Below are 16,036 nucleotides of genomic sequence, written 5' to 3'. Positions count from 1 at the left end.
AGCAAGAAAAAACCCTGGTTCCGATGTGTCAGATTGGTCCTTTTAAAGGGCTGCCAAAGCTAAAAATAGAAAATCTGTTAAATGACTCCTTCTCATGACCCGCTTGATGGATCTTCATCAGTTTTGGTCTGTATAAGGTCCTCTCACAAATTTATTCAAATTTAGGCCCTTGAACCCTTTTAGGGGCCACTAGAGTTAAAAAACAGAAACACCTTTAATAATTCCTTCTTGTGAACTGCTTGATGGATCTTCAACAAACTTGATCTGTAGCATCATATAAATTTTTTAGGTCCTATCACAAATTTCTTCTTCTTCTTCTTCTTCGGTCGCAATCACAAATTTATTAAAATAGGGGAGCTTTGCCTTTTGTAGCAGCCACTAGAGCTAAAAATACAAATATCTTTAAACAACTTCTTTTCATGAACCGATTTATGGATCTTCATCAGACTTGGTCTGTAGCAGTACTGCAGACCTGTATGCTCTCAATTCTATTCAAATGGAGCATGTTGCCCCGTTCAGGAGCTACTAGAGCTATAAATAGAAATACCTTTTCAATAACTTCTTCTAATGAATGGCTTGATGGATCATCACCAGACTTGGTCTGTAGCATCATAGTAAGGGCCTCTTTCTTCCAGGGCACCAGCCCCACTTTAGGGGCCACAAGAGCTAAATATAGAAATACACCTTTAAAGAACTTCTTCTCATGTACTGCCTGATGTGTCATCATCAAACTTGGTCAGTAGCATCATTACAGGGTCCTCTCCTGATTGTATGCAAATGAGGGCTCATTGCTCCCTTTTGGGCCACTAGATTGAATTGTTTTTCATCTGTCACACTTATTTATATAATATGCTTTACTGCCTCTGGAACTTTCAACACCTGGAACATACATGGTCCTCTTTCGAAGTTGCACACACTCTAGCCTGGTTAAGCTTTGAAATTCCCATGAGGGGTCCAGGGCTGTCATAGCCCTCTTGTTTCACCATTCTGAACTAAAAAAAATCCTAGATTATTGTTCATTTTTAGTTTTTTGCTGTTTTTTATGGTTTTGCTACTTTATGAACGTGGGTGTATTGTAACAATGTTACATGTAGGTAAGTAAACAACAGCTTCTATTGAGCAAATACTGAAATGTCATCCAACAATTTCAAACATTATTGTACCCCGCGACAACAAAGTTGTAAGGGGGGGTATACTGGTTTCAGGTTGTCTGTCTGTCCGTCTGGCCGTCTGTCCGTAGACGCAATCTTGTGCACACCATCTCTCCTTATCCCCCTTGACAGAATTTAATGAAACTTCACACAAGTGATCAGTACCAACAGTAGTTGTGCATGGGGCATGTTAGGTTCTTTTAGAAAAAAAATTTGCTGAGTTATGGGACTTTGTTTTTTTGTTACTATACTATATACATAGACACAATCTTGTGCACACCATCTCTCCTCATCCCCTTGACACAATTTAATGAAACTTCACACAAGTGATCAGTACCAACAGTAGTTGTGCATGGGGCATGTTAGGTTCTTTTAGAAAAAAAATTTGCATAGTTATGGGACTTTGTTTTTTTGTTACTATACTATATACATAGACACAATCTTGTGTGCACCATCTCTCCTCATCTCCTTGACACAGTTTAATGAAACTTCACACAAGTGATCAGTAACAACAGTAATTGTGCATGGGGCATGTTAGGTTCTTTCAGAAAAAAAATTTGCAGAGTTATGGGACTTTGTTTTTTTGTTACTATACTATATACATAGACACAATCTTGTGCGCACCATCTCTCCTCATCTCCTTGACACAATTTAATGAAACTTCATACAAGTGATCAGTACCAACAGTAGTTGTGCATGGGGCATGTTAGGTTTTTTCAGCAACAAAAATTGCAGAGTTATGGGACTTTGTTTCTTGTTAAAATACTATGTACATGCAGTCTGCATATGCAATCTTGTGCATACCTAATCTACCAAACCCTTACACACAATTTAATGAAACTTCACACAAGTGATCAGTACCAACCCTAGTTGTGCATGGTGCATGTTACATTCTTTTAGATAAATATTCTGCATAGTTATGGGACTTTGTTTTTTGTTACTATACTGTATACATACAGTCTATATACATACAGTCCACATAATTATGCAATCTTGTGTGCGTCAAATTGCAATGTACTGTGTCAGTGCATGCGGGGGGTACATTCATCACCTTTAGTGATAGCTCTAGTTTCTAAAAATTCTGTTATGATATATTCTATGTTTGATTTTAATTTTTCCTAATTTACACATTTTATGGAAGTATTTTTACCCAATTAAACCTATATTTACACAAATATGGAGCATGATCAATGCAAAAATACTTTACACGCACCATGAGAAAACCAACTGCGACCAGCATGGACCCAGACCAGCCTGCACAGTCTGGTCTAGATCCATGCTGGTCGCAAACGCTTTCAAAGCCTCTTGCAATTAGAGAAACAGTTAGCGAACAGCTTGGATCCTGACCATACTGCGCAGTCTGGTCTAGATCCATGCTGGTCGCAAACGCACTATATTGGTTTTCTCATGGCGTGGCTCAATTACTTCACACACAAGACTCTGTTCTTGCATGGTGAAGTGTCAGACTTCATTACAGTTTGGGACTTATCACGAAGTAGTAACGTCTCTTGTATAGCAATATCCTGTAATTGTAGGAATACAGAAACAGTACAGTGCAAGTTTCTCATGAAAATGGTTCTTACAGGTTTATATTAAAATGATTTATTTTCAATGCTCTTAAATCATTTCAAAAGAAAATCTTTCATTATTTTGCTACTTAACAAACTAACCCTGTTATGTAAATACTTCCATGTGTCTGATATAGAATTTAGATGCAGAATCAGGAGTTTTTATTTATTTGTCTTATCAGCAAGTGATATATTTCAATATACTTCCTCTGTGAAGGTACAGGGCTGTTGTAAAATTTATTAACATTTTTCAGCGGATTTTTGCTGTTTTGGGAAACGGTCCTGTCCGGGTAAAATGGGGAAAATCGCAGTGTTTAGTTTAACCCCTTAATTGTTGACCACCTTAGTTGTTAAATTTTGTCAACAATCAGATTTTGAGCTGTAGTTGTTTGTAAAAAAATTCCTTGAGAGATGGGGTGTCATCTATTTTTGCTGCAAAATACACTTATTGTTCATTCTTCTGGTTCCTTGGTATTGGAACATTGGTCATTAGGCTAACTTATCACCGAGGTCAGTACTGTATAATTACTGTATGCGCAGATATAAGATCAGAGGAACTCCCATTATCCCACATGTAATCATACCTATAAACACGGACCAAATATTAATGTACTAAACATATTTATAATGATGAATTTAATTACTCTGTTTCAGTATGTTAGGAGGTACATGTATATTTAATGCATTTGATTCTGGTCTTTTTGAATCTGAAAGAATGATTTATTCTGCAAGTTACTTTTCATATTATTGTTGTGGCACTGTTTTCATCATAAATAATAATAAAGTTGGTGTCAAACATATGAATGATTAGTGGGATATAGCATCTCCTTGGTTTTAATTATCACCCTGCATTTTTGCATACATGTAACTTTTGAGCAAATTTATTAGTGTGAAAGGAAGAAAGTTTTAAGGTCGTTAATCAGAGTTTTAATTTGCCAAATAATTCATTTTTTCAAAATTTTAACAACTGCACGTCATTTGCGCATGTTTGTATACACTGAAAAGTTGATGCGAGTTAAAATTTCACTGGAGGTATTTTTAAAATTTGACTTTTCTATCCTGATTTAGGAAGCAAACCAAGATAAGATTTATTAAGAGTAACTTATAATAATTCAATAAACTTACTTTAATGCTTATGGAACGATACAAATATTAGAATCGTGTTATTATATTTGTCAAAGATTTGTATTAACAATGATTAAATTTGTGGAAATTCGTTAGAAATGCAAGCTTGTGAAATAATGATTACTATGCCCCAACAATAACTTGATATTTACAAACATGACTATAAATAGATTAAAATGGAACATAGGGAATTCAACATTTTTCTAACATGTTACAATCTAAATATTTCCAGATTTTATACCAATTACGAATTAGCTCAGTGGTAAAGCATACTGTCCAAGTTCAACAGATCTTTTGCCATGTGGGTTCGAAACTCAGCATCGACATTTAATTTTTATTTCACTTTTGCATAAAAAATCAGATTCCTTCATGAGCTCTGTGACAACACGACAGAGAGGTATCTACTGCGGTATGGCAGTTTATAATATATCAAAGATGATACTGATTAAATGCATGCACTTACGCCATGCAAATAATGAACATACTATTGTGTTATATAAAGACATATATACAAATACAAACCATCAAAGAAACAAACAAAAATACGGAAGCAAACATGAAAACGAAAAGGAAAAACAAAACAAAAATCTGAAAAAAAATCATGAGGATTCGAACCCATAAAAGGATTCGCTTATATGCAGTTGTTTGTCTGCATTTTACCCAACTGAGCTATGTTGCCATATACACAGTGGATATCTAAAATGAAAGAAATACTAATAATATATATGCTTGTCAAGTAATGTGCGAGCATTATGAATTGTTATTACATCAGTTATCATGAATTAGACTCGTCCTCGCGTTTCGGCGGGAATCACGTTGTCATTGGGGATTAGTATCTCCCTTCGCATATCTTGATTGTACAACCAATATAGATTGGAAATAAATGAATTCTACATTGTAAAACAAGTTGTTGAAGTATATCTCAAGGTCTTGTAAATGCAAATTTTATGTAAAACTAGAAATTACATTGAAATAGAAAGTTATAAGTTTGCTTTTTTAAAGGGAAGTAATTACCAAATTTCCAAAACAGAAATAGTGACACATACCTTTCTAAGTGACACCTAACTCTTTGCCTCGGGTCTTTTTGTTTAAACAAAATAAACAAAAGTGGCAAAATGTTAAGAAATTTGGCTTACATCTGACTAACTGCTGCTGTCCCAAGTTATTCAGTGATTTTACAAAGCGTTAATAATAAAAATTAAAGTTCAGCACTTATAAAAAAATGTAATAATGTGGTACTTTTTAAAAGCATTTTGAGGTCTGATTATTGTAACATCCAGATCTTTGAAGAATAATGTAAGAATCAAATCCTGTACAGTAGTATCTAAATTATGAACACAGCCTGTACCTACTGATGCCTACACTGCAGCTTGGCTTGAAATCTCTGTGTTGAGTGCTATCTTAAACATTTATATGTGAATCACATTTGATAGGGAAGTCTAGATCAAAGTTATTTCAGCTAATTGGAAAAACAGATAATTTTGTATATTTTGTTATTGCCCTCATGAGCTCCAGGCTTCTAGAATGCAGGGCAAAAAGATGCATAGGCTGTTATTCTTTCTTGGAATTTTAATGTGATTTTGATGGATTTACAGTTCCGAAGAAGATTAACAGTGTATTTTGAATTACATGTAGTTTAAAACAAGGTGTTAATACGATATTGTTGTCATAAAATTGTTTGATGGTCAAAAATTATGTTTTATATTGTACTGTTCCCTTGTAAAATACAATTAAACTGGATTTTTTAAGTGCGAAGAGTACAGCCTAAATGTAATGTTATATTTTTACAACCTTTAAAACTGTAAGTATTTTTGTGATCTCTGTTATAATTATGTTAATGAGTGCATTTATTTTGTTTTAAATTTTTTTATAGTTAAATGTCTTTCATCTGTACATTTAAGTATTTGTGATAAAATTATATGGAAAACTTTGAAGATTTCATGTTCAAATCTCATTGGGTACACAACTGTGCATCATCAAAGGATCACATTCAAAGGATCTCATTGAGTACACAACGGATCATGTTTAATTTCATTGAGTACACAATGGATCATGTTTAATTTCATTAAGTACACAACTGCATTGCCATTGGAGGCTCACATTCAAATCTCATTGTGTAGACAACTGCATCATCATTGGATCACATTAAATCTCATTGAGTTCACAACAGTTAGTCTGTATCATCACGGGATCACATTCAAATCTCATTGAGTACACAACTATGCATTATCATAGGAATAAAATCTAACAGAAGATCTTTTGGAATCTTAGAATGAAACAAAGCAAAGTAATAGCAGACACGTTTTGACTAAGTCTGCTCGTGAGAGCAAAATGTGGAACATCCCAAATACTCACTAGCTCCATTTTATACCCCAGTCACACATACGGCGCGGAAAGCTACGTCTAGCCACGGATAAAAACGTAGTAATCCGTATCGACCCGTATTGAAACGTACCTGAGACGTACCTTAATGTAGTAAGCCGTATCAATTCGTACGGCTCAGGTACGGATCGATACAGGTTACTACGTTTCTATCCATAGCTCGACGTAGCTATTTGCGCCGTTTGTGTGACTGTGGTATAAAGCAGAACTCTATTTTTCAGCTACATTGAATTCACTCAATAGTCCCAAAGGATCAGAAATAATAACAAGACTGAGTCCAAATAAGGGACAACTTTTTACAGCCGCCAGAGGGCCCGGAAAAATGGTTGTTGTGATGATTGTTAATAAAACTTAGGAAAGTCAATTAGTATTGTTTTTCTTCAGGAAGCAAACTTCGAGTACTTAATTCACATTAAGATTTGTACAATAATTTAATTAAGCTAACCTTTATGACCAGTGCAGACCAATATCAGCCTGCACGTCCATGTAGGCTGATCTTGGTCTGCACTGTTCGCTATTCAGTTAGTAAATTTTCAGTGGACACCCATTCAAATAATAAATGGCAATGCCTAAATTGAATGATGGACCAGTCCATTTTAGAAGTTTAGGAGGGTAAGGATTAAGTTTAAGGTTAGTCTCTTGTACTATCTAAAATTTATGTCATGAAGTCAGTTCCCACTTGCCCAAATTGAGAGTGTTTATGTATAGCTCTAGTGGTTATGTAGAAGACTGGTTATGTTCACTGACTTTTAATCACTTGCCCTTTATCGCTTTGAATTTGAAGCCTTGCTTAGGATGTAGAGTTCTTTCATATGAGCAAGCCATGTAAAGCTGGCTTGTGGAAGGTCAATGGCTCTTTCTAGGTGCCCCTTTCTGTCTGTAATAATGTCCATAGGGGCACCTTTGGTTCTTCCTCACCCACCAAAGCTCAGGTTAGTCGCCATATGACCTAAATTTGAGTCAGTTTGTCTTTACTTAAAACTAGGGATGGGAACGAATATTCGAATATTCGAAAATCGGTCGAATATTCGAATATGAAAATCAAATTCGAATATTCGTAAATTATTGTTTTTTTTTTTTTTTTTCAAAATAAGTATCATTGATTTTGGGCAACATGAGCATGCTTATTCTACAGAATAAAACTATGTCATGTTTGTTTATCGCGTATCAGAAGATGTCCAATTAACAAGAAAATAGCAATGCATAATTGGCAGGGGCCATCGTTACGGATTAACAGTTTGCAACAGGCGTCAATGTGTCAGATGCATGTCAAAAGATGTCCAATTAACAAGAAAATTGCAGTGCATAATTACCTGGGGTCATCGCTACGGATTAACAGTTTGTATTAGGCGTAAATGTGATTTCTTGCCTACCTATCGGGGAAATTATACATTTATCAGAGCACGCGCCGAGGATAGATATTCCTGTCTTTCCCTAGGGAAAAACCTTGTCTAATATAGCGTGCACCACGGTGACGTCACATAGTACTGGTACCATTGTGACGTCATAAACTTTATAAATAATGTCAGGAAATACCCAAACTTATTTGTTTTTCAGATCTATTTTGAACATGATAGGCAAGAAAAATGATCTAACATGCCTGCCTGTGTAAGACAGCTGTTTTCCCTACCCTCGGGACAGCATGGATAAAAAACCTCACTAACGCTTGGTTTTCCATTCCACAATGTCCCTCGGGTAGGGAAAACCCCGTCTTACACAGGCAGGCATGTAAGATCCTTATAATCTTTTTATCTTTTGTTCATTTTTATTGGCGCCTGTTTTATGTAACAAGTTGTAGAATTTTTTTTTTTTGAAAACAATACCAAACTTGTAGATATTGTCGATCTTCACAATATTTTGTACGATGTTTCAGACCATCCGCAGAATCGGTTTTCATCCGCCATCGGCCGTATTCGAATTAAATTTTGAAGTACTTTATAATAAAATCATGAAATAACATATGATTGATGCAAAAGTTCATGTTGAAGGAGGTTTAAGTCTGCCTTACTTGCTTTTAACACGACGATTTTTACACGCCGATTGAAAATTTTCATAATGGCGGCGGTAATACAACAGCGCATCACGTGTTTAAATGGGACGACCTGCTATATTTAGATAAAATTGCAACGGTCTAAATTATAATCGTTTTGATTTTTTGTATCATTTTGAAGCTAAAACACTGAATTAGTTCAATCTGTTCATGATTATGCAGACATAATCGTGAAATAAAACGCTAGGATCGGCGGGTTTTGCTAGGTAGGATCGGGTTACCCGAAACAAACATTTTTTGGCCTAATTACGTACGATGATCCACGCTTTAAACAAATGAATACGTTGTGTATATGCCAATCACTTAATAAGAATTTAAAGCTTCCATTAAAACAATGGCAAAACGAATATTCGAATATTGATTTCAGTATTCGTTCCCATCCCTACTTAAAACTCAGCAAATCTTGCATGGTAAAAATATTTTGAAGTTGAAGACTTCCAGGCATTTTTAAATGATTCTTAGTAACTGATGGCGCACCTTAAAATCAAGATTGTTGAGATACGAGATTTATGTTTCTTATATTCTTACACTGCTGTTTCTGGCATACTGTTTTGTGGGATTGAAACACTTACGTACATCTGCTCTTTTAAATGTAGGAAAGATGCCTTAGGCATAATTGTATATAAAAATCACATGTAGGGCCTCAACTGGGTCCTGACCCGAAGAAACATATTTTTTATTAGTGCCAAATTATTGTAAATTAGGTATTTTTGAAGTAATTTTCAAGGCAATTTTAAAATTTTCTTGTCATTTTAGAAGGGTGATTGTCTCATAATTAGAGAATTAACGCAATATAGATCACTGCTACTTAGGCTGGACATAATTTGTAAATTGTATATTGCATATGGCCTCCTATGGTTTGATTTTTTGAAAAACATATCATATAAAAAATGTGTATGGCAAAGGAGGCCCTTAGTGTTAAATGTCAAGACTTTGGATGAACAGAATTTACAAAATTTTGTATGGCATAGGAGACAGGTATTTGTATTTCTTAAGTTTCAGTTTCAAGTCCAGTGAACTGTATAAATTAATTAACATTTTTAATGGATAATCTAAACATATTCATTTAGAAACATGTAACTATGACTGGCATCAGGGATAGGTGAGTTCTTTATAAATAAAACAATATACCCACAGGGACTGCAATTATACATAACATTGCAGTACTGGCAGCCTGAGAAGATTTACTGTGGTTACCTAATACTTGGTACTACTTAATGAATGATGAATATTTTGCCCAAAGCACTGGGGATGTTTTAAGTTTCATCTATTTTATGGTGCATTTACAATCTGGAAGAACTTATGTATGATTGCAGCTCTTGGGAAAATTAACAAAAATTGAAGGACCTGCCGCAAGCTTTGCATTTCTGAGTGTATCCTCTAAATGAAAAAGTGATGTGTGTGTGTTTGTTTTGGTTTAGCGTCTTTTTCTACAATTTTCAGTCATAGAAACAACTGTGTCTGCTTTTAGCAATGAGTGCAATTTCTAGTCTCACTGAAATATCATGCTATAGACAGGTGACTTGATATCCAACCCTGTCACATTATACTGACACCAGGCTGACCAGTCCTAGTACTGTCCTTTTAATGCTGAGCACGAAGTGAGGAAGCTACTTGTACCATTTTTAGCTCATCTGATTTTTTGAAAAAAAATGATGTTATTGTCATCACTTGATCGGTGTCGGCGTCTGCTTCGGCGTTGCCTGGTTAAGTTTTATGTTTAGGTCAGCTTTTCTCCTAAACTATCAAAGCTATTGCCTTGAAACTTGGAATACTTGTTCACCATCATAAGCTGACCCTGTACAGCAAGAAACATAACTCCATCCTGCTTTTTGCAAGATTTATGGCCCCTTTTGGACTTAGAAAATATCAGTTTTATGTTTAGGTCAACTTTTTCTCTTAAACAAACTTGCAACACGTGTTCACCATCATAAGCTGACCCTGAATAGCAAGAAACATAACTCCATCCTGCTTTTTGCAATAATTATTGCCCTTTTTGGACTTAGAAAATCAGTTTTCTTGGTTGAGTATTATGTTTAAGTCAGCTTTTCTCATAAACTATCAAAGCTATTACTTTAAAACTTGCAACAGTTTTTCACCATCATAAGCGGATGCTGTAAATCAAGAAACATAACTCTATCCTGCTTTTTGCAAGAATGATGGCCCGTTTTAGACTTAGAAAATCATGGGTAGGACAATATTTCTATTACACAAAAATATCAGATGAGCGTCAGCACCCGCAAGGCGGTGCTCTTGTTTAAGCCTTTGGTATGACATGGCCAGGAAGAGAACCCACAACATCCCGCACTGGAAGGGGGTGCTCCACCACTAAGCTACTGAGGCAGTTTGAAAAGTGATTAAAATTAGATAACTATATTTGAAGTCATTAAAACTTTGTCCTCAACCTTTCATTTATGTGAGGAAGTGGAGATCAAGCCAGTGCTTTTCATACTTGATGTCATGATAGTGTTACGGATACCAAAGGCTTAAAAAATGGTACCATCTATTCGAGCATTTTATACCAGCCATGACATGGATCTTGATTACCAATATGTTGGGCACCAATGTCAAAGACCTATTCAAGTCCTATACCGTGACAGCTGCACCGAGATTGCAGAATAATTTATGGAGAGGCAGACCAATATCATCATATGTGAAAATGAATATAAAACTATATACTTCATTGTTTCCTTCTGTTTATTATTTAAAGGTGTTCAGCTACCATTTTGTAACAGTTATAGCACATTCAAGGAAGTAATTATCCCTCATTATCTGTAGCAATGAAAACAAACAATAGTTTCTTACACGCCAATTTGGTTTCCAATTTGTCAGTGAATAGTAATGTTGTAAGGCGATATTTTGGCTGGTATATAGATCTGTACAGATCATAATATTTCTAGACACAACAGAGTGATGTTACAAGGGGATAAGATTCTGCAATGTAATAATTTCAACATGTGAGAACTATAATACTATTTCTGTAAGCATCTGTTAGGGGCCCTCAGGATAAGTTTCTCACTCCAAATGTTTTGATTTATGGAGGTAATTATTTTTCCCTGATGAATAATACAGGTAGGAGTATACTGTAATAAAATTTGTCATCACTTTGATATTGCAGAGTGACTTTGAGGTTTCTTTCAACTATACGAAGTATAGAGAGCTATATCCTACTCGACCCGGTGTCGGCGTCCTTCCGCGTCCGCACTTTGGTTAAAGTTTTGATGCACTTTCTCTTTATCTCAGTAATTACTTGATGGATTTGTTTCAAACTTAAAAATTATTCCTCATCATCACCCACATTATATGGCACAAGGGCCATAACTCTCACACCAATATTTCATAAATTATCCCCCCTTTTTACTTAGAATTTCATGTTAAAGTTTTGATGCACTTTCACTCTGTCTCAGTTATTACGGAATGGACTTGATTCAAACTTAAAGTAGTTGTCCCACATCATCTCCGACGTCATATGACTCAAGGTACATAACTCTGGTACCAACATTTATTGAATTATCCCCCCTTTTACATAAAATTTCAGGTTAAAGTTTTGATGCACTTTCACTCTGTCTCATTTGTTACTGAATGGATTTGTTTCAAACTTAAAAATAGTTATTCCTCATCATCACCTATATCATATGACACAAGGGTCTTAACTCTTGCACCAATATTTCATGAATTATCCCCCCTTTTTACTTAGAATTTCAGATTAAAGTTTTGATACTTTTTCACTCTATCTCATTTATTACTGAACGGATTTGATTCAAACTTAAAATAGTTGTTTAACCTAATCAGCCACATCATATGACACAAGGTACATAATATTGCACTAATATTTCATGAATTATCCCCCCTTTGTACTTAGAATTTCAGGTTAAAGTTTTGATGCACTTTCACTCTATCTCAGTTATTACTATATGGATTTGATTCAAATTTAAAACAGTTGTTCCTCCTTATCAACCACATCATATGACACAAGGTGCATAACTCTTGCACCAATATTTTATGAATTATGCCCCCTTCTGCTTAGAACTATACGTACTTAGTGTTTTGATACACTTTATCTGTCTTATTACTCAGACTCAAGCTATTATGAAATATCTTCATCCACCATTGCAGTCATTAAACACTCCATAGACAGTTCCAGTTTCCTCAGATGTGCCCAGTTTCACTATCCAGCATCGAAATAGTCGAGCGCTCTGTCTCCTGTGACAGCTCTTGTTTCTCTGCCAGTAGGAGTCTGTTAACTATATGCACTGTACTTTTATGACATGTTCAAGTAATGATTAATGTTGCTTCTTACAAAGTTATAATGATGATGATTTTTTTTTTGAAAAGATGCATTTATGTTGGGCTGTTAAACACCATAGCCACATTCTGCATTTTAGCAAAAAATCTGTAAAAGATATGTTAAAAATGCAAACAGACGTATCATTTTGCTATTCATGTGTATATTTCACATCATGCAGATCTATGCAACAACACCAGTACACTACTAAATTCCCCACCATTGTTGTTAACATTATTTCATTGCAATTTATGTTAAATCATACTCTTTTATGTATATATATATATAAACTTTTAATATGTAGGTTATACTGTACTTTGTGTTTGTTTTTTTTGCAAAAAAATATGATAAGCTTCCAGTTTGTGTTTTCCATGCATATAAGTAAGAAAACCTTTAAGATGTAGTTCATTTCTTTAGTTGATGTTTTGCCTTTTTAGCTCACCTGTCACATAGTGACAAGGTGAGCTTTTGTGATCACCCTTCGTCCGTCGTCCGTCGTCTGTGCGTCCATCTGTGTGTGCGTGCGTCAACAATGTCTTGTCTGCACGATAGTGGTTTCATTTATGATTTTATTTTAACTAAACTTGCACACAACTTGTATCACCATACGATCTCGGTTCCTTTCTTGAACTGGCCAGATCCCATTATGGGTTTCAGAGTTATGGCCCCTGACTGTATGTTATGGAAACACATGAAAATTAGTTGTTTAGTTCATACTAAGCAAGACCTACATACTGACCTATATATAAATGACTTTGACCCGCACATGACCTTAACGTTCAAACTTAAAACCTTAATAAACAATATTTTGGTCCTACAGCCCCCATAAATGACCCAATTTAGTTCATGTTCACATTTAACAAACCTTATAGCAAGACCTACAAACTGACCTATATTATAGATGACCTTGACGTTCATACATCCTTTACAAACCAGATTGCTTACAGTCCACATTAATGACCTGTCTTACAAACCAGATTGCTTACAGTCCACATTAATGACCTGATTTAGTTCATACTTGCACTCAACAATTCTTGTAGCAAGACCTACAAACTGACCTATATATAAATGACCTTGACCCTCATATGACCTTCACCTCCAAACTGAAAACCTTAATAAACAAAATTGTTTGGTCCTACAGCCCAAATGACACAATTTAGTTCATGCTGTCACTCAACAAACCTTGTGGCAAGACCTATTAACTGACCTATATATAAATGGCCTTGACTTTCATATATGATCTTCACCTTGACCTTAAAATTGCAGTAAAGAACATCTTTGATCATACACTGGAGGCCTGATTTTGCGTTTTAAAAAAGCAGCTCCTTGTTATAGATTAGATTGCCATGCACATCAGCATAATGGGTTTTAACCTTTAGCCTGCTGCAGGCGAATTTAACAGCCTTTGCAAAGAGCTTGGAACCAGATCAGACGCCGATTAAATCGGCGTCTGATCAGGTTCCAAGCTGTTTGCTACTCTGACAATATTTCTTCCAATTTTGGAGCAAATTGAATGAACTTTACAATTTTAGCAGACAACATTTCCAGCAGACGACAATTTATCTAGCATGCTAAAGGTTAAAGTCTTAATTCTTTCATGGGAGGAAGCCATCCAACTTGGTTGGAGGATCAGTAGTTCTACACAGGCAGGTGCCACTGCCTTACATGTATAAATGTTTGCATACAAAATGAAAACAAAACCTTTTAGACTCGCAGTAAATTTACACAAATATTTGCTTTGATGGGTTTAAAGGAAAGATAAAAAATCTTCATTTAATTCCAGAACATAATGCTTTGGAAATGGAAGATATCCACACTACAGATTTAAAGATAGATTATCTTTCATAATTAAATTATTTAGACAGTTTAAATCATTCCAAAGTTTTTTTATCTTGCGTAAATTTTGCAGTTAAATCGGCTCATCTGCAGCTGCAGTTGGTAATTGATAAAAAAAGTTTTAACTGTCGACAGTGATAAGATTTTCAGTGAATCTACTTGAAATTGTTACAAACAAGATACAGCTTGATTGCTAATGCAGTGTTTTTTATGCCCCCGAAGGGAGGCATATAGTTTTTGAACCATCTGTCTCTCTGTCGGTCTGTCAGTCTGTCGGTCTGTCAGTCTGTCCGCAATTTTCGTGTCCGGTCCATATCTTTGTCATCGATGGATGGATTTTCAAATAACTTGGCATGAATGTGTACCACAGTAAGACGATGTGTCGCACGCAAGACCCAGGTCTGTAGCTCAAAGGTCAAGGTCACACTTAGACATTAAAGGATAGTGCATTGATGGGCGTGTCCGGTCCATATCTTTGTCATCGATGGATGGATTTTCAAATAACTTGGCATGAATGTGTACCACAGTAAGACGACATGTCACACGCAAGACCCAGGTCCGTAGCTCAAAGGTCAAGGTCACACTTAGACATTAAAGGATAGTGCATTGATGGGCGTGTCCGGTCCATATCTTTGTCATTGATGGATGGATTTTCAAATAACTTGGCATGAATGTGTACCACAGTAAGGAGACGTGTCGCGCGCAAGACCCAGGTCCGTAGCTCAAAGGTCAAGGTCACACTTAGACTTTAAAGGATAGTGCATTGATGGGCGTGTCCGGTCCATATCTTTGTCAACCATGGATGGATTTTCAAATAACTTGGCATGAATGTGTACCACAGTAAGACGACGTGTCGCGCGCAAGACCCAGGTCCGTAGCTCAAAGGTCAAGGTCACACTTAGAAGTTAAAGGTCATTTTTCATGATAGTGCATTGATGGGCGTGTCCGGTCCATATCTTTGTCATTCATGCATGGATTTTAAAATAACTACGCATGAATGTGTGACACAGTAAGACGACGTGACGCGCGTAAGACCCAGCTCCGTAGGTCAAAGGTCCTAAACTCTAACATCGGCCATAACTACTCATTCAAAGTGCCATCGGGGGCATATGTCATCCTATGGAGACAGCTCTTGTTTCCAATGATTTTGGAATGTGGGTGGCAGATGGGGGTTGGGGGCTTTACAATTGGGAAAAATGGATCGTAAAACGTCTATATTGGGATTTGTTAAAAATGTGATTTTTTATCAAAATTTTACATTTAACACAAAAATGACCATGAATGCATGAAGTTAGTGTATTGCGTTTAAGGTTTTATAGGTACAGTCTTGAAAAAATCTTTAACTTTGGGAATTTTTGCTTTAGTTTGAAATTGGGAAAAACACATACTATAAATTTGCCATTCGGATTGGGGCTGAATTTTATATGGCCCCAAATACCAGGAACACTGGTAAGGTTAATGGACTGCTGTACTGTTGAAAAACAGTGTTAAATCTAGTCAGTTCTGCTAATCCAGTTAATTATGTGTAGAAATTTATTTTGTATATAGCTGATTTTAATCAAAATTTGTCTGTGAAGTTTCCCAAATTTTGGGACTTTTTATCAAAAGTGAATGTCAAAAGAAAATGATTACTTAGTTT

The 16,036-nt window shown here is 35.7% G+C and overlaps 1 protein-coding gene across 3 annotated transcripts in view; it reads left to right on the top strand.

The window, feature by feature from the left end:
* Nucleotides 1-16,036, top strand: part of LOC123528660 (uncharacterized) — a 58,027-nt gene that overhangs the window by 3,411 nt on the left and 38,580 nt on the right. Inside the window, exon 1 of one of the 3 annotated variants that reach the window (XM_045308552.2) lies at nt 5,231-5,645. The exons of the other annotated variants lie outside the window; for them this stretch is intronic. The gene's annotated coding sequence lies outside the window, so the exon portion shown is untranslated. Of the gene's footprint in view, nt 1-5,230; nt 5,646-16,036 lie in introns of those variants that run through there. 3 annotated transcript variants of the gene reach the window in all.

The sequence above is a fragment of the Mercenaria mercenaria genome, chromosome 13 (genome assembly GCF_021730395.1).
Source record: "Mercenaria mercenaria strain notata chromosome 13, MADL_Memer_1, whole genome shotgun sequence".
Lineage (NCBI taxonomy): Eukaryota > Metazoa > Mollusca > Bivalvia > Venerida > Veneridae > Mercenaria > Mercenaria mercenaria.
This window is presented reverse-complemented; position numbering and strand designations above follow the sequence as displayed.